Here is a 14,514-nt window from a genome sequence, read left to right as displayed (position 1 = left end):
CCTTTGCCGAGTGTCGACCAGACACTCGGCAAAGAAAAGTAGCCGTTAACGGTGCGCTATCATGACGGTTGCTTTGCCGAGTGTCTCAAGTACGACACTCGGCAAAGAATTTATATAATTTTTTTCCCGAAATTGTTTTCCGAGTGTCGGCTCTCGGCAAAGAATTTTTTTTTTAAAAAGTCTCTTTGCCGAGTGTCTGCGGTGACACTCGGCAAAGCCTTCCCCTTTACCGAGTGCCGTGGCCTGACACTCGGCAAAGAGCCCAGCTTTGCCGAGTGTCTTTGCCATTACACTCGGCAAAGCTGGGAAATCTGGTGTTTTCCTCCAGTTTTTGCCAGCTTTGCCGAGTGCAGTGGGCGTTGCACTCGGCAAATAGGCCTTTGCCGAGTGTGACACTCGGCAAAGCGTCTATAATTGCCTATTTTTTTTTTCTTGTTTTTACATTCCAACACTTCCATCACATATTCAAACAGAAAATTTCACAGATATTCATCACATTCTTCAAATCCATGACATTCATCACACATCCATCCCATTATCACACATTCATCACTTACATATCACAAACACCATTTAGAAGTCACAAACATAAGTGTCTGAATATATCACATCGAAATTTACAAGTTCAAAAGTTGTTCATCATCTAACATCTAGTTTATTACCACAATTCCATGAACATGGACAAGTTCAAACTCATTACCAAATACGCCTTTGATCGGGCGGTGACTGATACGGATCCTGACGATTAGGCGGATTATTGGAACCCGCCGACTGAGGCTGCACAAAGGAGTATATATTTTATGTGTTAGACATGTACTTGGCTAGCTAATTAGAAATTACTTGCATGTAAGAGACTGCAATTAACTTTCATACTCACAGGTGTAGGTCCATCCCAGGGTGAGGCTGCAGGTGGAGGTGGTGGAGCGAGCAGCTCAGGTGGCACAACAAGACCCGTATGTTGCCCAAGGCTTTGAAGAAAGCCCGTGATGCTCGACAACCGAGTCTCATAGGTCTCCGTGATGCCCGTCAACCTACTCTCATAGGTCTGACGCTGGGACATCAGCTGCGCCTGCAGCTCTTGACACTGCCGAGCTTCTTCTTCGAGCCGGGCCTGCAACATTTCACTCCAATGTTTCAGTAATGCATAGCTAATTACGGTGTGTAAAAGTCAATATACGACGAGTCAAACTGAAATTACCTCGAGGACGTCGACCCGCTGCTGTGCAACGGTCGACCGTGTGCGTATGGCCGGGCTCTCGCTCGTGCTCCGAGCTCGGATCGTGGAGAGGTCGGGGACAGCGGTCGAGTCGATTGTGCCATCGGCAATCCACATGTGGCCATGCTTCTTCCCTCCTCCCAACCTCATGACGAGCTCCATATCAATCTCCTGCGTGCATGGGTCAAAGTCTGGCCCATGGACTGACCTTGCCGCCGACGTGTACTCGATGATGCGAGTGTGGACGCTCGGGTTCGTGTACTCCTGGGGCCCGTCCTCCAGGCTGAAGGAGACATCGGACGTCACCTTTTCCTTGTGGGACATGCACCATGCCTGGAAGTCCGAGCACTCCTGGCCTTGATGTGCCGCCCTCTACGAGAAAGACATCAAGAAGATTAGAAATCAGTCATAATTGAGCATCAGAATAGATAAATGAATTCGTGTATCCATGCGTCTCTGTATCCGACGAGGTTGCGGCTGCCTTGATGGTGTGCTGGTCCTTGCATCTCCAAACGCCGTTCCCTTGCAGCGTTGTGCATCGAGGCATACCCCTCCGTAAACCAGTTGTCCACGATCTTCTCCCACGCCTCGGGATACGATCCGCACCACCAGGGAATCATCTGCATGTCATCCGGTAATTGACATATAAGATGATCGAATTAAACCTACTTATTCTCAAAACGAATCAATCTGGATGTTCTCATGTACCTCAATGTACTGCTCCCGGGTCAGGTCCATGGTTCTGGCGTCGGCCTTTTTGACCCTCTGTCCAAGCTTTGACCCGTAGTAGGTGACAATGGCCTGGATCTTTGCCTCGTGAATCATGTCGACGACGAGCTTTTTGCAGGCTTTGGTCGCCACCTGATCCTTCCTGCCCTCAAATCCCTCCTCGCATTTGAAATAAGCCTGCGGACAAACACGATATTTGTATGGATATTTTTTAAAGAAAAAGTTCAATGAAAGAAGCAATGCTATGCAAGGAGACTTACCCAGAACTCCCCAATGACCCGTGCTGCCTTGTTGGGGTATGACTCCGTATCAGCGGCGATGGCGTAGTGGTCAAACGAACAGGCCGCCAACGTGTTGTTCTTGTATGTGACGACGCCGGGGTAGTGTTGCCTGCACAGAAGACCCAGGATGCCATTGGGGGTGCGTGCACCAGCACCGGACACAACCACCCAGTTCCTGCACATGTGATTAAGAAAAATTAGTAGTTCATCTTTGTTTGAACTTATCATATGAAGTAGGGGCAAATAAAATGTCAAGTTTACTTACTTTTGCCCTTTAGGGCGAATCACTGGGCGGCGGTGAGGAAGCGAAAAAGTAGGGAGGCTCGCGGGACCTCGTAGGTACACCCTCGGAGCAGAGGAAGAGGAACTCGTGCCTCCCGCCAACGCATCCTGCTTGTCGAAGGGCGCCTCCTCCTCCTCCCCGTGCGCCCTCTCCACGGGCGTCACCGGCTCCGCCTCCTTCGACACCTGGAGACGTGCTGGGGGCCTCCTACTCCTCGGGTTCCTCCTCCTCCTCGTGTCCGACCCCTCGGCCTCCTCCCCCGCTTGGTAAAGCGACCTGACGGGCCTGTGACGCCCACTCGCCATCTTTGTTGAATCACCTGAAAAAAAGAAAAGTATTACATGTATTAGAAATAATATTCATGCTTATAAAACACTTAATTAGAAATAGATGCAAAATGATAATCAACGTTAGTATTACATTTATTAGAAATAATCGTCATTATTTGGATTAGCTGGATCATAGGTCTCATCATCACTATCAACATTGTCCAAATCATCAACACTAATTGAAGGAGGAATGTTGTCTTCATTGTCATTGCCTAAACGTAATCGCTCAAGCATTTGTAGGTCATCCACATTTTGGACCTCATCTCCAGCATCCTCATCATCAACCCTTTCATTGTCTACTTCCATTTCTATCGCTTCGGTTAAGTCTATCACAAAGCTTCCTTGTAGCCCCTCTTCTTAAAAGAACTCTCCCTCATATGTGTTTGGATTGAAGTTGTAATCTTCATCGTTTGGGGCAGGTAGTTTACCATGTGGTGATACCTTGTGCACAATAGCCCAACCCTTAAGCTCTTCGTCTTGGCACGCGTATGGCATATAATACACCTAGTAGGCCTGTTGAGCCACAATATAGACATCTTTTCCTGGGTAGACGGAATCTGGTTGAATCTCCACTAGCCCAAGATTAGGGGTCCATCTCGTTGCTCCAGGATCAAACCAGTGGCATTTGAATATGACAGGATTAAGAGCTTTGGAACCATGAAATGAAAGTTCATAGATTTCCTCAATTCTTCCATAATATTGGACCTCATCAGTGCCTGGTGTTAAAACTCCGCTATTTGTGGTCTTTTGATTGGGCCGACTCTGCTCGTAGCATGTTGTTTGAAAGTGATATCCATTCACGTCGTAACCGTTAAATGACTTGACCCTAATGGCATAGCCGTTTGCAACCTGTCTTAACTCATCACTTATAGTAACATCAGTTTGGGCCTTCCGTTTGAACCAAGAAATGAAATCGGGCCTCCCTGGTCCCGCACCCTTTGAAAGAAGGGTATCAGTTTCCTGTGGGGTTGGATCCCTTCGTCCTTGCTAGGTTTGATGAGTGAATTCCCTATACCAAAGAGAAATAAGGGGTTTGGATGAGAAATAGTGTGACGGCATATCGAAACAAGGGGGTTGAGAACTTACCCAATGAATGGCTGCACCTCGACAAGGTTGGTCAACACATATAGCATGATACTGCACCACTCTTCATTTTTCAATTGCTTAGTGGTCGATGCACTTGCGCTTCAGAGCTGCCCTTGGAAAAGGCTGAGCTTCGATTCATTTTTGCCAGCATTGTAACGAGGGGGTGGATATGCACGCTAGGAAGGAGGTTCGGTTTGTAGTATTTCTATGTGAAGGTTCCCACCTCCTCCCTAATGGTTTCCTCTGCAATGGAAGCCTCAATTTTGGCCTTATTTCTACATTTTGTTCGAACAGTCTTCAGACATCTCTCGATTGGATAGCACCACCGGGCCTGCACGGGCCCCCCATATGTGCCTCATAGGGGAGGTGCACAATCAAATGCTTCATCGGCAAGAAGAAGCTGGGTGGAAAGATCTTCTCCAACTTACAGACCAACATAGGTGCCGCTTTTTCCAAGTCACGAACGACGGACCGATCAAGCTCCTTTGCACAAAGCTGGCGAAAGAAATAGCTCAACTCTGCAAGCATTTGCCATATATGATTAGGGACATAGCCTCGAACCATCGCTGGAAGAAGCCGCTGAATCCAGATGTGGAAGTCATGACTCTTCATCCCATTGACTCGCAGAGTGCCTAAGTTGACTCCCCTCCTCAGATTCGCTGCATACCCATCAGGGAACATTAGCGTTTGGATCCATTGAAGTACTTCTCTCCTCTGATCCCTGGTCAAGACAAAATCAACCTTAGGCCGCCGCCATGTCTTGTTGCCTCTAGGAGGCTGCATCTCTTGCTTTGGTCTATCACATAACGTTGCCAGGTCCACTCTAGCCTTAGTGTTGTCCTTAGACTTTTCAGTGTCCATGAGTGTTCCCCAAAGTGCCTCGGCGACATTCTTCTTGGTGTGCATTACATCGATGTTATGTGGCAGAAGAAGGTCATCGAAATAGGGGAGCCTCGTCAAGCCTGACTTATGTGTCCACATATGTTGCTCACCATATCCCACAAACCCACCATCTGGAGCGGACACGAGAGCATCTATCTATGCATGAACCTCAGCACTAGTCATCATCCGCGGTGGAGGGTCTGTCACTACGACACCTTTCGTAAAGTTCTTGATGTCTTGTCTGAATGGATGCTCAGAAGGGAGGAATTGCCGATGTGCGTCGAACGACGAATACTTGCCACCTTTCCATAACCAGATGAACCTCTAAGCTTCCTTGCATACTGGGCATGGGAACTTCCCATGAACACACCAACCACTGAATAACCCATACGCCAGGAAGTCATGCATGGAGTACTGGTACCAAACGTGCATTTTGAAGCTTGTCTTTGTAGCTCTGTCGTATGTCCATACCCCTACCTCCCAAGCATGGATCAATTCATCGATCACCGGCTCCATGAACACATCCATATTACTCCCCGAGTGTCTAGGAATTATCAACGACAAGAATATGTTATGTCGTTCAAAGGAGACACCGGGGGGGGGGGGAGATTGAGGGGGATAACGAACACGGGCCAACATGTGTATGGGGCAGCCATCATTCCATAAGGATTGAACCCGTCTGTTGCCAATGCAACACATACATTACGTGCCTCTCCAGCTTTTTCATGATATATGTCATCGAAGTGTTTCCATGCTTCACCATCGGCTGGATGCACCATCTTCTCTGGACTGTACCATTTTCCATTTTTGTGCCATGTCATCTGTTTCGCGGATTCCTCATTCATGAATAGCCGTTGGATCCTCGATAGGAATGGAAGGCGCCGTACGATCTTCACTGGGACTGTCGTCTGACTCTTCTAACCATCACTAGAGTCTGTCTCCAGGTACCTAGACGATTCACACTTTGGACAGTACTTTGCGTCCACATGTTCTTTCTAGAATAGGACGCACCCCTTCGGACAAGCATGTATCTGCTCATACAGCATCTTAAGTGCCTGAAGGAGCTTCTGTGAATCGTACATGCTCTTTGGCAGAATGTGGCCCTCTAGAAGCAGGGTGCCAATCACGATCAACATCTTATCGAAGCCGTCTTGACTGATGTTTAACTCGGACTTCAACGCCATCAAGCGTCCAATGGCGTCAAGTTCAGACACCGAGGACCGATCGTAAAGGGGCTTCTGAGCAGAGTTCATCATCTCGTAGAAAGCCTTTGTGGCTGCCTCCATCTCCTCCTTCTCGCGTTCGTCAATGCCGAGTGCTTGGTGAACATCATCTAACAAGTCTGGTACACTGGCATCATCATCAAAAGCTTCGACGCGTGGTCTCACCACCTCCTCTCTCGTACAATGGGCTTCACCATGGTAGATCCACCGGGTGTAGCCCAGCATATATCCATTCTTCACAAGATGTTTACCCATGTCGACCCTATTTATCCTTCTCCTGTTTGCACATTTGGAGCAGGGACACGGCTCTAGCAGATGTGATGACGAAGCCTTGCCAAATCCCTTGTTCAAAAAAGCCTCGGTCTTGCAAAACCATTCATCTGTGTACTTCATGTGACTTTTCCAGCCCGGGTACATCCACTGACGGTCATCCATCCTCTAAAGTGCCAGCGAGTAATGCAACCATCAACTACATCTACACGACTTTCATACTGTCTAATAGGTGAGGATAGGTCCTAATCCCACCTGCGGATGCGTAGATGAGGTTAGTTACCATGGTCTGCTCCTATCCCAGACATAATTTCGGTAGCACCTCCCCGCTGTTCTCCCGATACACGTCCTGGCAGGGAGAGTGTGTATCCGGAGAACAATGGGGAGATAATGTCGAAACCCTATCTCGGATCGGAGCGGACCATGGAAACTAAACTCATCTACGCATCCGCGGGCTGTCCAAATAACGTGGACAATCTAAAAAAGATACGACCGTAGATATGCAAAGATATGCATACCACCAACCGTATCTCTTTTGGACGGGAGACGCCTAACTTGGTTACGCGATCTACGACCAAGGTACGCAAAAGAGGGGTTATACCTAGGGTGTCGGTGGAGTCAGGCTAGCGGGGCGGTGGCGAGTCGGTGCAGTGGCGAGGCGACACGGTGCAGGCAGACCCGCAACACCGAGGAAGACGATCGGTGTAGCCAAGGTGCTCCGGCTCCGCTCAGACAGTTCCTTCACCTGCATGAAAAACAAATAGATTTGGGTCAATTCTAAATTTTGGCAGCACCTCCCCTGCACGGGGAGGTTTCCAAAACCTGCAAAAAACAACGGCACGAAGGCCGACAATCACAACGGCTCGAAGGCCGACAATCACAACGGCTCGAAGGCACCGTACGTGACAACGTGCACGAAACTTTTTCAAATTTTTACCATAGGCTCCACATGCTATATAACGATGCATCCACAAGTTTCGTGATTTTCTGAATTCGTTTGAATTTTATACAATTTAAAAACACTTTGGCCGCAACTTTGTCCTCATGTTTCGTTAACAAGATGTGAAAAATATCCCGCAAGTTCCTAGATACGGCCTCAAAACACACTCAGTAGCATGACAATCATTTTTCGAATGATTAGATTTCATTATTCGATGCACCTGCAGTTCAAACTTGCTTTTTGCGAAATAAATCAACAAAACAAAAATAATTCTAAAAATATAGTAAAAAGTCACAAAATTCAACCAAATTTTAACATGTACTTTAAAGCACTGTAGCAACCCTAAAGAAAAAATCTGGGAGCAAAAAAAAAAATCTTTGCCGAGTGCCAGACCTGGCACTCGGCAAAAGGGGGTCTTTGCCGAGTGCCAGAGACAGAGCACTCGGCAAAGAAAATAAACAAAAAATTAAAAAAATTTAAAAAATTCTTTGCTGAGTGTCTGACGGCGACCACTCGGCAAAGCCTAACGGTGGGTGGCCGCTGTCACCTCGGTTAGCCTTTGCCGAGTGTTTAGCTTTGTCGAGAGCCCGACACTCGGCAAAGGGGGGCTTTGCCAAGTGCTATCCTTTGCCGAGTGCCTGGCACTCGACAAAGATGGATATGCCGAGTGTTTGGCTTTGCCGAGTGCGGCACTCGGTAAAGTCTATCTTTGCCGAGTGCCCGACATTTGGCACTCGGCAAAGTAGGAAACACTCGGCAAAGCCCCTACCTTTAGTCCGGGTTGGTATTACCAACCGGGACTAAATGTTGGAGAACTTTTAGTCCCGGTTTAGCCGTTGGGCAGGGACCTTTAGTCTCGGTTGGAGACACCAACCGGGACTAAAGGCCTTCTAGTCCCGGGGGCAAAAAATGAAGAGACTAATGCTAAATTGGGACATCGTTCTAAAGTCTGTTCTCTAGTAGTGCGAGTGTTCTCAATTCTGTTAAGGCCTCACTAATCCTTGGAATTGAATTCATTGTTATAAATTATAGTTTAGGCACATATTTGAGATAGACTATATAATTTCTATAATTTTAATTAAACAGCTGCATAATTAAAGTACAATAGAAAGTTGTTGCTTCTTTTTCATAATAAAAAAGTGCTACGTAAAGTTAAAATGACTGCAGTGAACAACTAACAAAACAATTATTTCAAAGTAGAATTGGCAAGTAATTACGGGTGAAAAGATTTACATACTTGTCATCGACTTGGCAAGCAACGGCCATTTAGCAGATCAAGGGCTCGAGCAAGTACATGCAAGGCAGTATGGTTGCATGAGGCCTGCTACTACTGCTATGTGCCGTGCAACCTTGTACAAGAGGAAAAAAAAGCAAACACGTACTACTATAGCATCGTTTGATATTGCTGATGATCTCTAAAATTGTTTCACATGTGCTGGATCAAAGAATTATAAAAATCAACATTATATGAGTGAGCAAGTGCTTGAATGATGACTGGAGCATGCATATGCATGCTGACATGCAGCGCCTTAGATTTTCAGGCATGCATAGGGAGGCCATGACCCACGAAGCACTACCGGAGACCGGCTCTTTACCGAGTGCCAAATGGATTGTCGAATGTTTTTTCAGACACTCGGCAAAGAGCTTCTTTGCCGAGTGTTTTGGCAAAGAAGCTCTTTGCTGAGTGTTTTTTTTGACACTCGGCAAAGAAGCTTCTTTGCCGAGTGTTTTTTTTACACTCGGCAAAAAGTTCTTTGCTGAGTGTTTTTTTTACACTCGGCAAAGAAGCTTCTTTGCCGAGTGTTTTTTTTGACATTCGGCAAAGAAGCTCTTTGCCAAGTGTTTTTTTGACACTAGGCAAAGAAAATTTCAAAGCACATTTTGAAACAGTAAATTAATTCAAATGAAAAAGTTTTCAACTACAAAGTTGTATAACTCATCAAGATGTACAATGCTTGTTTTGGTCTTTTCTTCATATGACAAAGTGAAAGTAAATTTGTTCACAAATCTAACTATCTCTCTTATAGTTTATGAAACTACAAGAGAGATATATAAGATTTGTGAACAATGTTAGAACTACCATGTCGGATGAACAGATGACTAAACAACCAAAATAAACTTTGTAGATCTCGAAAAGTTATGAAACTTTGTAATTGACAGCTTTTTGATTTGAAATCATCTTGTCATGCAAAACTGCGTTTGAATTTCAAAAATTTAAAATTCGAACTTTCCAAACGACCTCGGATGGAAAAACAACCAAAATAAACTTTGTAGATCTCGAAAAGTTATGAAACATTGTAGTTGGCAACTTTTTGATTTGAAATCATCTTGTCATGCAAAACTGCGTTTGAATTTCAAAAATTTTAAATTCGAACTTTTCAAACGACCTCGGATGGAAAAACAACCAAAATAAACTTTATAGATCTCGAAAAGTTATGAAACATTGTAGTTGGCAACTTTTTGATTTGAAATCATCTTGTCATGCAAAACTGCGTTTGAATTTCAAAATTTTGAAATTCAAGTTTTGGAAACGACCTCGGATGGAAAAACTTCCTAAACTAAAAGTGTAGATCTCGAAAAGTTATGAAACTTTGTAGTTTACAACTTTTTTTATTTGAATTCGTTTAGGGTCTCAAACAAGCAATTTACACTCGATTTAGTATAATATGTGGAGAACCAAAACAGAATCTAAACATAGGTGGCAGTGTGGTGCAGTAGTTAGAGAAGGGGAGGCGTGAGGGAGAGGTCGCCGATTCGAATCCCGCCGGCCTCGTAGCCGCGAATTTTACACGAAAAATACCGGAGATGGGCGAGCGTTGGCCGGTGGGGGCACTCGGCAACTTTGCCATTTTTTTCGGGTTTTTTTTCCCATTTTTCCCATTTTTTCGGGTTTTTTCGGTTCCAAGCACTCGGCAAAGGCTTTGCCGAGTGCCCGACAAAAGTCACTCGACAAAGACACCTTTGCCGACTCATTTTTTACTGAGTGGTCTTTGCCGAGTGCAAATTGGGCTTTGCCGAGTGCCCCTGGCACTCGATAAAGCCACCGAGTCCGATAGTGATGGCCCTCACATGGCTCCGCCGGTGCTCATATCAGCCATATCTCTGCTGCCCAAATCCAAACTAGTAGCAAATAAATCGAAACTAGCAAATGTTCGTTGGGCTCACGATTCTCTACTTTTTTAGAAAGCTATTACAAACCTATATTAGTAACAAATGTTTTGTATAATATATTGTAGCCTTGTAGGACTCCAACCCAAACTAATTAGTCTGCATCTCGTATTACGATGAGTAAAAAAGCTTCGACCAAAATATATATAAAAATACTAATATTTGTGATACCTTGTGTTTGTAGGTTTTATTCTATACAATGTAGATCAGCGTTTTGTGCACATAGAATTAGAAGGGTACCACACAAGATATAGACGTATACTAGTTCAGGTATGGAGTACCCTACATTCAGTGGAGACTAGATCTCTAATTCCGAATGCTAAGTGTTTACAAGAATAAGGGGCTCCCTACGATACTAACTACCTTGTTTTATATAGTCCAGGAGATAGGATTACAGATAAAGTCATAGCTTGTTATAAGGAAATATACTTGATCCTGTCGGATCAGTACAAATAAGTGGGCTTCCAAGGCTTTGTAGTTGATATCTTGCTTTCCATGTCGATCATGCGGCCTCTCCTTCGACGAACTCGGTCCACCTTGTTCCTATTGGGCTTTTTTTCCAGGTAGTGAGGATACTCGTGAGTCATGATCCATAACACTGACATCAAATAAGTATCATTAGATTAACTAGCAAAACATGTCCGTGCATTGCAACAGGAAAAAAAACCTATCTTATATTTATGGAAACGGCAACGAATGGTACAGACCTACATGCGCACACACACAATAATATTAATGATGGTAATAATATATCAATATCCTATTAACATGTATCAAATTAAAATACAATCTTGATAGATATCTTTTTCTCCCAGTGTAAAATATGAAAAAAATTAGACGTATCATCTTAACTTATTGACTTTAATTTTCAAACTATCCATGTGTTGTAACAGTTCATAGTTCTAATACTTAATTAGAGCCAGCAAGTAGTTAGTTGTTGACTTGTGAACAACTGATGGGCATTGATGATTATGACGGGCCGGTCTATGCCAGCCCTCGTCGGGGATTATAGGGTTATATTTATTTAGACTGAATTAGATAACAACCTATTTAATAGATTTCAGTTCACGTATTGATTAGTTGGACCATTTGCTAATCTGTGTAACTTGTGCATAACAATTCAAAATAAAAAAAACGACGATAGAAGAAAAGAGAAGCCACGCACTTGTAGGAAAACGACTTTTCATCAATAGCCAAAAAGTATTTAGTCCCGGTTTAAAATTGCAACCGTGACTAAAGGGAGGACTGAATCTTTAGTCCCGGTTTGTAATACAAACTGGGACTAATTCCACCATTTAAGTTCTAGTTGTAACAGTTACCAAGGCGTGTCAGTGTCAAAAGATTTAGTCCCGGTTTGAGACACGAACCCGGACTAAAAGTGTGACTTTTAGTCCTGGATTGAGATACGAACCCGGACTAAAGGTACCTTTAGTCCTGGTTTGTGTCTCAAACCCAGACTAAAGATGTCTCCAGAGTGAATTTAAAAGGAAAGCGTATCTTATCTAAGTTAGATGTATGGTGAGGGTTGAGATGGTAATGCGTTGCATCCGAATCTCCACAGCCACACCTTTTTTCTAGCTTGTCTACTAGTGACCGATAAAAATTCTAAATAAAAAAACACGGAAATGGTGAACGACAGTAGGAAAGCAGTTTTACTTTTGTAGAGAAAAGGTGAAACCAATGAACGGAAAAACTAAATTAATATTAAGTATTATAGATAGCAATAGTGTCACGAAATCCAAAATGTATATCCAAAACGTATAGGAATCGCATCCGTATCATTGCTAGACGTAAGTTGTTCTAACTTGTATGAACATGTGTCATGAATCCGATTCATATATGAGATACGGAGGGTGCGACCCAGTCCGAAGTAGATATAGATAGATTAGATACATTTTTAGCTTTTATAAGAAAAAATAAAAAAATACCAGAAAAGGAATAAAAAACCGAAAAAAGAGGCGTATCCGTGCATCCGCAGAAGTTCCATTCGGAATTTTCTCTTGCGTCGTTTCTGTACGTCCTTCTGTTTAATTTGGTCGTGTCGTGTGCGTAACTTTTTCTGTTTGATTGACCGTCCGAGAGTCCCGTTAGTTTCTCTTTGCTTAACCACCCTTCGAGCCCGTTCAGAATTCAGCCGTGCCGACGCTGCTTTCGTTCGATTTTTTCTATCTCCACACTCACCCACCAATATTATGATTTGGATTCCTATTTTGGTATTTAGGATATATCTGGATTAGGTCTAGAATTAGGATTCCTATCCGGGTTACTTGACAAAGCCCAACATCTGTCATATAAAATAGGAGGATCGTACACGACAGTTTTTAAATTCACGAAGGTAGTTAGAAGAGGCCATACCAAAAAAAAAAACTCAGAAATTTTGCCTATTTATTATATATATATATAGGACGAGGCTAAAATGCACCTGGGTGCATTCTGTATAGCAAATGCACCCGACCGCGAGCGCGAGCCACGAGACGCACGGAGCGCGGCGAGCACGAGCCGTACCAGCGCGGAGTTCGACCCGGTTGACCCGTGCGCCTGTATCTCCCGAGACCCCGCGCACCTGTATAGGCCCCGGGCGCCGCCCCTCAGCTGCAACTCATCCCTTCAACTGATTGCAACTTTCGTCGTACACAAATTGCAACTTTGGTGGTAGGCCAGGTGCATTCTGGTTGGGTAGGCTAGTTGCAACTGCCCTGGACGGCTGGTTGCAGCTCCGTTTGTATACTAGTTCCAACTCAGCCCGTCAGCCGATTGCATCTTCAGTCGTACACAAATTGCAACTCATCCCTTCAACCGATTGCAACTTCCGTCGTACACAAATTGCAACCTTGGTGTTAGGCCAGTTACATTCCGGTTGGGTAGGCTAGTTGCAACTGCCCTGGACGGCTAGTTGCAGCTCCATTTGTATACCAGTTCCAACTCAGCCCGTCAGTCGATTGCATCTTCAGTTGTACACAAATTGCAACACATCCCTTCAACCGATTGCAACTTCCGTCGTACGCAAATTGCAACTCGTTCGCACGCTCGCTGTGTGCCTGCCTTGCTGTCTGGTGGGGCGGTGTTGGCGTGGGAGAGGGTAGAGGTGTGTGGCACGCCTAATTAGTGAGTTAGTTGGGTCGGTTGCCCAGACAAGGCGCGCCAGTTGGCCTTGCACCTAGGTGCATTCTGTACACAGATTGCACCCAGGTGCAATATAGCAAAACAATATATCAAGTCATATATTTTCATATTAAACCTATTTTGAGATACAAATATGAACACTATTTTCTTCAGCAGAATTTTGTTGTAGGTTGTGAGAAAAAACACCAAAAATAATAAAATATTATATTATTTTTCTAAAATCTTCCTTCATTTTTTGAAGTTTACGTTAATTTACATAGTGATAACTATGGTTTTCTAGCATTTTTACAATTTAATTTAACAGTTTTATTGCATGCATGACTTTGTATAAATTTTATTATGTGAAATGAATTTTAAAAATCTGCATTTAAATGTCGAAAAAAGGTTTTGACCTATTTATCAAAAATTTATTTCCAAAAGTTTGTTTCCAACACAAGTTTATATGAAGTATCAAATTTTTTTTTTGAAATGGGTTCAAATTCAACTTGAAAATTTAGTTTGAGATCTTATTTAATAAAAGGCTAAAAATAGTTTTTGAGACGATTTAAACCTAGCTTCAAGGTGAGTTTGAGAGAACAAACTTTGAAAATCATGAAAGATAGTAATCTATTTTAGGTAATACCTGTACAAAAATCCCAACCTAATTTCTATTAGAAAAAAAAGTCTAGTTGACCTCCCCAAGTATCTCAAACTCTGATTCACTTTCCCCAATTGGAAAACCTATTTTCTGTCCTCATCTATCTTTTGAAACGTCCAAATTTACTCCTAGTTGATTATGACAGCCGTTTTGGCCGATGTGTTGTCACATCAGATGCCCAATGTTATGCCACGTAGGACGCAAGGGAGGTTAATCGGACTACGTTGGCTGTTTGAAGGGGTCAATTATACTTTACCAAAAAAGTTATATAGATATTTTATAAAAAGGAATCCAAATATTTTTCTAGAAAAACTATGCAACTCAAAATCCTAAACTCGGGTCTTCTT

Source organism: Miscanthus floridulus, chromosome 10 (assembly GCF_019320115.1).
Source record: "Miscanthus floridulus cultivar M001 chromosome 10, ASM1932011v1, whole genome shotgun sequence".
Taxonomy (NCBI): Eukaryota; Viridiplantae; Streptophyta; class Magnoliopsida; order Poales; family Poaceae; genus Miscanthus; species Miscanthus floridulus.
The sequence above is the reverse complement of the archived record's forward strand: the minus strand, read 5'-3'. Positions refer to the sequence as shown.